The 7,758-nt window shown below is 41.2% G+C and overlaps 1 long non-coding RNA gene across 1 annotated transcript; it reads left to right on the plus strand.

Annotated features, from left to right (window-relative positions):
• Window positions 1–696: 696 nt before the first annotated feature.
• On the plus strand, window positions 697–3,728 carry LOC141591173 (uncharacterized). Its single transcript, XR_012520710.1, has 4 exons — window positions 697–867; window positions 967–1,034; window positions 1,823–1,908; window positions 3,429–3,728. It is a non-coding gene; the product is annotated as an uncharacterized LOC141591173 (long non-coding RNA).
• The last annotated feature ends 4,030 nt before the right edge of the window (window positions 3,729–7,758 follow it).

Here is a 7,758-nt window from a genome sequence, read left to right on the forward strand (position 1 = left end):
TAGATGATGGCTCCGCGGTCAACGTCATACCCCTCAAAACGACATACAAGCTAGGCATGAAGGAGTCGGATTGGACTCCCACCAATCAAGGTGTACGCGCATATGACGGTACACGACGAAAAGTAGTTGGACTTGCTAGCCTAACCATAGCCACGGGGCCAATCGAACGAAAAGTTAACTTCCAAATAGTGGATATCGAAGCTTCATTCAACATACTTCTGGGAAGGTGTAACACCCGTAAATTTCTCATTTTGACATTTAAAATTTATTAAACCGTTTAACCACTTTATTGTATATTTTTGAATTATTCTATTTAATTAATTTTATGTCAAACACTTTATAAACGTATTACATAAAAGCTCGTTTATATAAAAATACGTACGATTTAATTATATCTTTAAGGCATAATTTATATAAAAATAAATGTATACGTATTTTTGGTCGGACAATAATAGTGACGATAATAATGATCGTAATAATAATAATTCCCGTCTCAATTTCCGTCTAACTTTAGACCGTCACCTTTTCATATATGAGGCTAATTTATTCGGACCAATCTGATCCCTACTACACCTACTCGCTCACCTTATCTCTATTATTACTATTATTATTATTATTATTATTATTATTATTATTATTTATTATTGTTGTTTTTTTAGGCGTGAGTGCGTGACCCCCCCCCCCACTTCCCCTTCTTTCCTCTTCTTTTCTTATTTCCTGCACAACGACTCAGCATCAACAACACAAACACAGCTCCGTCCAACTCCATTTTTGTGACATAAAAACCTCAGATCCCGCCTCCATTCTCAACCAAATTCGATAATTTTTGTACCATTCTCTTCCCCTTTCCTTCCTCCTCCTTTTAAGGTAAGAAAGTCTTCTTTTTGTAGTGGTTTCGTCTTTCGCCGTCTTATAAAAGTGTCGTCTTTTAGCTTCTTTATTCCGTTTTCTTGCCCTTTTATGAAGGATTCGAAGACCCGGGGTGAGGCCCGTGCCTTGTGGACCATTTATTCGAAGAATAAGGAGCGTTTAAGGTAACTATTTTGAGGCCGTGTACTCGTGTAGTAGCAAATTGATATTTATAATGATGAGAGCAGCCATGAGGTTTGATTATTAGTACTTGAATTTGACATATTATATGGCTAATGGTGTCATAAGGTGGTTTTTAAGATGAAACTGGATTGTGAAGGGTAATACACGGCTGGATTGTTTAGTACAAATCATGAATTGGAAAAAGTTAATGGTGATTGTTCTTCTTAGCTACGTGGGTTATGAATTTTGCAATAAGAAATTACTAATCTACATTATATTATTATTTGGAATTGTTACCGAGATCATTGAGCATGGGATATCGAAAGTTGGCTTTTTGTTTGGTATTGTTATCAAATTGTCTTTTCCTCTGTCCTTGACATGTGGGTGAGTAGCTTGGAGTTATACTCTAAATGTTGAGCAATTCCTTTAATGGAATATTTGACAATATCGATATTGAAATTGAGATGGAAATCTGGTTACTATGGAGTATTATATTATAGGACGGAGTAATGAGAGAGATGGGGTAGAGAGTTGAGATTGAATTAATTTTTGGGACGAGAGTGACTTTTATAAGGTTGGCCTGTTGTAGCCTAGCAGCAGCTGGCCGTGGCCTAGGCAGTGGCCTGGCCGTGGCCTAGGCAGTGGCCTGGCTAAGTCGCGAGTTTGGGCCGTATCTATAAATTGTTTTGACGCTAGTTTGGTTTATTTAATATATAATTAAATTAATTTCCGTCTTATATTTTATATAACGATAATTCGTTAATATCGTCCTTTCACATAATTATTTTAGGTGACTCATATGTGGTTGAAGATGAAGAGTAATTTGGGGTTTTAGAAGCTTTCTCAAGTTTTTACTTGTCTCTTTGCTAGCGTAAGGTAACTATTCCGAGTTACTCGACGAATTAATGTCACATTAGTAGTTAATGTGTGCCTGTTGTTTGATAAGTGTTTAGGTGAATGAATAATGTTAGTAGTAAAGATAATAAGGATGGTAAAATTGTGCTCATATTAATAGTTATCACATGTTAGGATAGTTTACAAAATGAAATTGTAATTAATAGGCTCAAATGAATTTTATAGCGATAATTGTAATGTTTTGTTGATTGTGCCGAAAACTGAGCCTTAGTCCCTTTGACGATGCGATGTCGATTAATTGAGTGATTGGTCACCGCAATTTGACCCGCACTGTCGCAGTGGTCAGTGCATGGTAAAAATTCGGTTGGATGAAATTTTATATGAATTAGATAATCGGCCTTTTTCTTGTTTTAGGCCATTTATTATATCTCTATCTCACGTGTGTAATTAGTTGAATTTAAATAGCTTCTTATTTAGTTAGTTGAATTTAAATAGCTTCTTATTTTGTAGTAATGGCCCTAGATTCCCCTAAAGCCTTTAATATTGTTAAAATTGCTAGAATTGGAAGTTAGTATTGAATTCTTATTGAGGAACTGTTGGATTGTATCTTTGTAAATAGACATTTATATAGCCTTTCACATGATAGAATGTTAGCATTTAGGTTGGTAAGTAGGACTTTTTGCCCTCTTAAGGTTAAGTGGGTGTCTTACTTGACTTGTGTGGTGAGTCTTGTGTGGTGTGGGCTAAAGTATTCAAGGCTGGGACTAGGCGACTAGGTCCTAGGTGAGTATTTCGGCCTTCATCATAGATAGGTCTTTATAGTCTCTGACGAGTATATGTTCACCGCTTGATAGCCTTTGTGTTCCTGACTAGTGGATGTTTATCCAAGTTGGGGCATGACCTCGGTACTTATTTTGATAGTATGGGGTCGAAAATTACTAGCCAACCCTTCGGTGGTGTCCTTAGGGTACTCACTTCACTTTGTTTTAAAAAAAAGTTGTGGGTCTTGGGTGCGGTGGTGTGTATCCGCATGTCTAGGTCTGCGCAGATTTTAGGCTAGGGTTGTGTTGTCTCTTGGCCATGTTTTCTTAATAGTAACCGCTGAGCCAAGATACCAGTTCGATTACCTTCCCTACCTCGTGGTATAGACTCGAGTTACAAAGTGACTATTGACGGTGCTAAGAACTTATGCCTGTTTTTGATATATTGCCCTTTCTTGTATGGTGATTCTATGAATCATAGAAGGTGAGATGCAAGCCGGCTATGGTTGATAGAGTTTGGATTCCTGGATGTTATGTGATTCACATGATAGTGTAGTATGAGTCGGTCTAGTTTTCACATGCTAGGACTATGTGTTGTTATATTGTTGTTCACATGATAAGCACGATTGTCTAGCATCTGTATGCTAAGGCATTGTGTGATTCGTATTCATATTCTTATGTTTACATGTTATATTAATTATGACATTTCGTGGCTGGGAGAACTCGGAGTTACTCCCCACTGACTGTGGCTTTCGTATTTGTATAAAATGCGAATGACAGGTAGGTGATGCATATATGGGATACATGGACGAGCTAGCGAGCAAAGTAACCTTGGGACCTAGACTGGTTTTATTTCATTGTGACCCTTAACCCCTTTTTGTGTCACATACATTTTAGGGACATATGTCTCCCTCTTTTTCTTTGGTTTGTATCACTTTATTCTCGCAGCTTTAGCATAGTTATGTAAATTAGTCTGTTAGCATTTGCAGGTGTTGGCATCCTCCTTCTGGAAATGTTTGTGAATGGTTTAGAAAAGTTTTAAAAATGACAGGTTTTAATTAGTTGAACCAATTACAAACATATCCTGTCAGTTTTTCTGTAGAATTACGTGTTTACTTTTCCGCAATAAATGAGGGTGTCACAAAGGCCTTGGATTCACGCTTTCAAAGCGGTAACATCCACCCTTCACCAAAAGATCAAGATCCCACTAAATGGCAAAGTTGTGACGATCACCTCGTCACCCATCAAGGCAATAATTGAGAAGCAATCAAACAATCAAGTCCTTGCGGATCCCATATACGAACTTGGGGGCTTCCAAAGTGTGAACGTCATAGAAAGTGAGTTGGCACCCTTATACTATAATCCCTACTCCAACTTGGTGGTCAACCACATGCTCAAGTCTCAGGGATACTTCCCTGGAATGCCTTTGAACCCAATTCGGAAGAACACCTTCGCACCATACAAGAAAGGCAACTCGACAAGGATACCACTTGGACTAGGATACAAACCCACAACTGAAGAAGTTCTCGAAATGCTCGCTCAAGTCCAAAATCGCAAGTACGTGGGAGTCCAAATGAGGCCATATCTCCCAACTTCAAATGGATACTTCGTTCAAGAAGGAAGTTCAGAACTCTTCCATGGATTTCCCGAGCCTTGGCATTATCTTGAGAGGAAGTTAGCCGGAATCGAGATCTTTCACGATTGCTACTTCATTCCTCCAGAAACGGTTCCTACCGTCAAAACTCGTCAAGCACCTTGCTTCGACGAACAAGCTGTTAGCCTATTATTTGGAGAAGACCGATTCATTAGGGCCGCGCAGGATGAGATCATTACTATGATACTTCAGGACGATCGCTTCAACCCCACCGCGTTGATCACAGAAATCGACACAAAGCAGCAGAAAGGATGGAGAAAATCTATCAAATGGACCAACAACCAAGGAAGACTCTTCAAGCTCACTACTGGAGAAGGAGAGATGTTCAAAGGAGAACCAGAAGACGACGAGTTCGAGTCGGAGTCGGAGTCGGAGTCAGAGTCGGAGTCTAGAGAAGTCATTAGAGAGTCTACTCCTGTCGTCATCCCCACTCCCTTCGTTTCTCCTAGCCTAGCATCGAGTAGTCACGGTAGTTCGGGGAATGCCCCAATTACTGTTCCTTTGCCGCCACTGACCATGGATCGGTTGGCTTCTTTGTTTCAACTTTACTCAAATCTTAATATGAATAAATCAGGGTTACGCTTACTCTCTGTGTTCTTTCGAGTGCAATTCTGTTTATGATGATACTGAGGATGACCAAGACCCAGACTTGACCGAAATACCTCCCTACGTAGCCAAAGAAATATTACAGAAAGGGGAAGGAGGACCAGTAATAGAGGATACCGAACCCATCAACGTAGGAACCGAATTAGAACCCAAAGAACTTAGTATAGGGACTACCTTGAGCTCTACCGAAAGGGCCGATTTCATAGACCTCCTAAATGAATTCAAAGACGTTTTCGCTTGGTCCTACAAAGACATGCCAGGGATCGACAGGGATATCGCCGAACATAGGATTCCGATTAAGCCGGGTTTCAAACCTATGAAACAGAAACTTCGACGAATGAGAACAGAATGGGCTCTAAAGATTAAGGAAGAAGTTGATAAGCAATTCAAAGCCGGGTTCATCAAAGTTTCCGAGTACTCTGACTGGGTAGCCAACATAGTACCCGTACCCAAAAAGGATGGGAGAATCCGTGTTTGTGTTGACTTCAGGGACTTGAACAAAGCAAGTCCGAAAGATGATTTCCCTCTACCTCACATTGACATATTGGTGGACAATACTGCAGACCACGCATTACTATCCTTCATGGATGGGTATGCGGGTTATAACCAAATCAAGATGGCCATGGAAGATATGCACAAGACCGCTTTCGTCACCCAATGGGGAACATATTGCTATACAGTAATGCCATTCGGATTGATCAACGCCGGAGCTACATACCAACGCACCGCAACTACACTCCTACATGACATGATGCACAAAGAAGTTGAGGTATATGTAGATGACATGATCGTCAAATCCAAGAAAAGAGAGGGACATATTGCAAATCTTCGCAAGTTCTTCGCAAGGCTACGAAAGTACAACATGAGACTTAATCCTCAGAAATGCACATTCGGGGTAACATCCGGAAAACTCCTAGGATATGTCGTTAGCCAACGCGGTATAGAAATAGATCCCTCAAAAATCAAAGCTCTGATCGAAATGCCACAACCTCAAACAGAAAAAGAAGTCAGGGGATTCCTGGGAAAGGTACAATACATAAGTCGATTCATATCAAAGCTTACCATGATTTGCGAGCCTATCTTCAAGAAACTCAAGAAAACAGACCACACCACGTGGGATGATGATTGTCAAAAGGCGTTTGACCGAATCAAGGAGATATTGGCTAAACCACCAGTGCTCATGCCACCACAACGAGATCAACCTCTTGGTTTATATCTCACGAATCGAAACCGCCATGGGTGCTATCTTTGGCTCAAATCAGGGAAGTGAAGAAAGAGCTATTTACTATCTAAGTAAGAAGTTCTTGGAATATGAGTGCAAATACTCGCAACTCGAAAAGACATGCCTCGCTCTTGTGTGGGCAACGAAGAAGCTACATGCTTAGCTACTCCGTCAAGATATATTCCAAAATGGATCCAGTCAAATACCTCTTCGAGAAACCCGTCCTCAACGGACGTCTTGCAAGGTGGACTCTGATGCTCTCAGAATTTGACCTCAAATATGTGCCACTAAAAGTCATAAAAGGTCGCGCCGTCGCCGAATTCTTCGCAGAAAATCCTATCAACGACGCGCAAACCATAGACACTTGGTCATTTCCCGACGAGGATATACTTCAAACAGACGTAGACTCGTGGGACCTATACTTTGATGGAGCATCAAACTTAAGAGGATTCGGAATAGGAGTGTTGCTCATTTCTCCTGAAGGTGAGCATACACCAATCGCTGTCAAACTCGACTTCGAGGTGACAAACAACGCTGCAGAGTATGAAGCTTGTCTCATTGGACTTCAAGCGCGATAAGCTTAGGCATCAAAAACCTCCGAGTACATGGGGATTCATCACTGATCATCAATCAAGTTACAGGATCCTGGAAAATCCGAAGCGAAAGCCTCGCACCCTATCAGGCCAGGATAGACCAAGTGGCTCAATTCTTTGATCACGTAACCTACTTACACCTACCTCGAGAGGAAAATCAATTTGCAGACGCTCTTGCGAAACTCGCATCTTTGATAAGTATACCAGATCACATGGTGGAAATGCCTTTGTGTATCGAACGACGGTCGAGAGCGCTTATGTCCATCAAATCACCGATGAAGAAGAAATCGCACAGGAACCCTGGTTCCAAGCGATCCTGAATTTCAAGCTTAATGGTACCTATCCACCGGATATGGACAAAAGGGGACAACGTGCTATACGCCTACTAGCTTCCCAATACGTCCTGATGCAAGGAGAATTGTACAAAAGAACACCTCTTGGTGTAGTCCTACGTTGCCTTGATCATTCACAGGCACGAAAGGTGATGGAAGAAGTCCACGACGGAGAATGCGGTCCTCACATAAGTGGGCCCATGATGGCAAAGAAAATCACACGTTTAGGATATTATTGGACCACAATGGAATCCGATTGCATCAAATACGTGAGACATTGCCACAACTGCCAAATCTTTGGGAATGTACAACACGTACCTCCTTCGTTGCTATACACGATGACATCTCCTTGGCCATTCTCTGCATGGGGAATTGACATAATCGGGAAGGTAACCCCAGCCGGAACAGAAGGTCACTGTTTCATTCTAGTAGCAATTGACTATTTCACCAAGTGGGTAGAAGCGGCTTCTTACACCGCTCTTACGGCTAAAAATGTGGCAAAATTCATACAGAACAACATCATCTGTCGATATGGTTGCCCACATGAGATCATCAGCGATAATGGGTCACACTTCCAAGCTGAAACCGAGCAATTGCTAGCCAAATACAAGATTAAGCATCACCACTCTTCGCCCTATAGACCACAGACTAACGGCGCGGTAGAGGCGGCAAACAAGAACGTTGTCACAATTCTCAAGAAAAT

Source organism: Silene latifolia, chromosome 7 (assembly GCF_048544455.1).
Source record: "Silene latifolia isolate original U9 population chromosome 7, ASM4854445v1, whole genome shotgun sequence".
Taxonomy (NCBI): Eukaryota; Viridiplantae; Streptophyta; class Magnoliopsida; order Caryophyllales; family Caryophyllaceae; genus Silene; species Silene latifolia.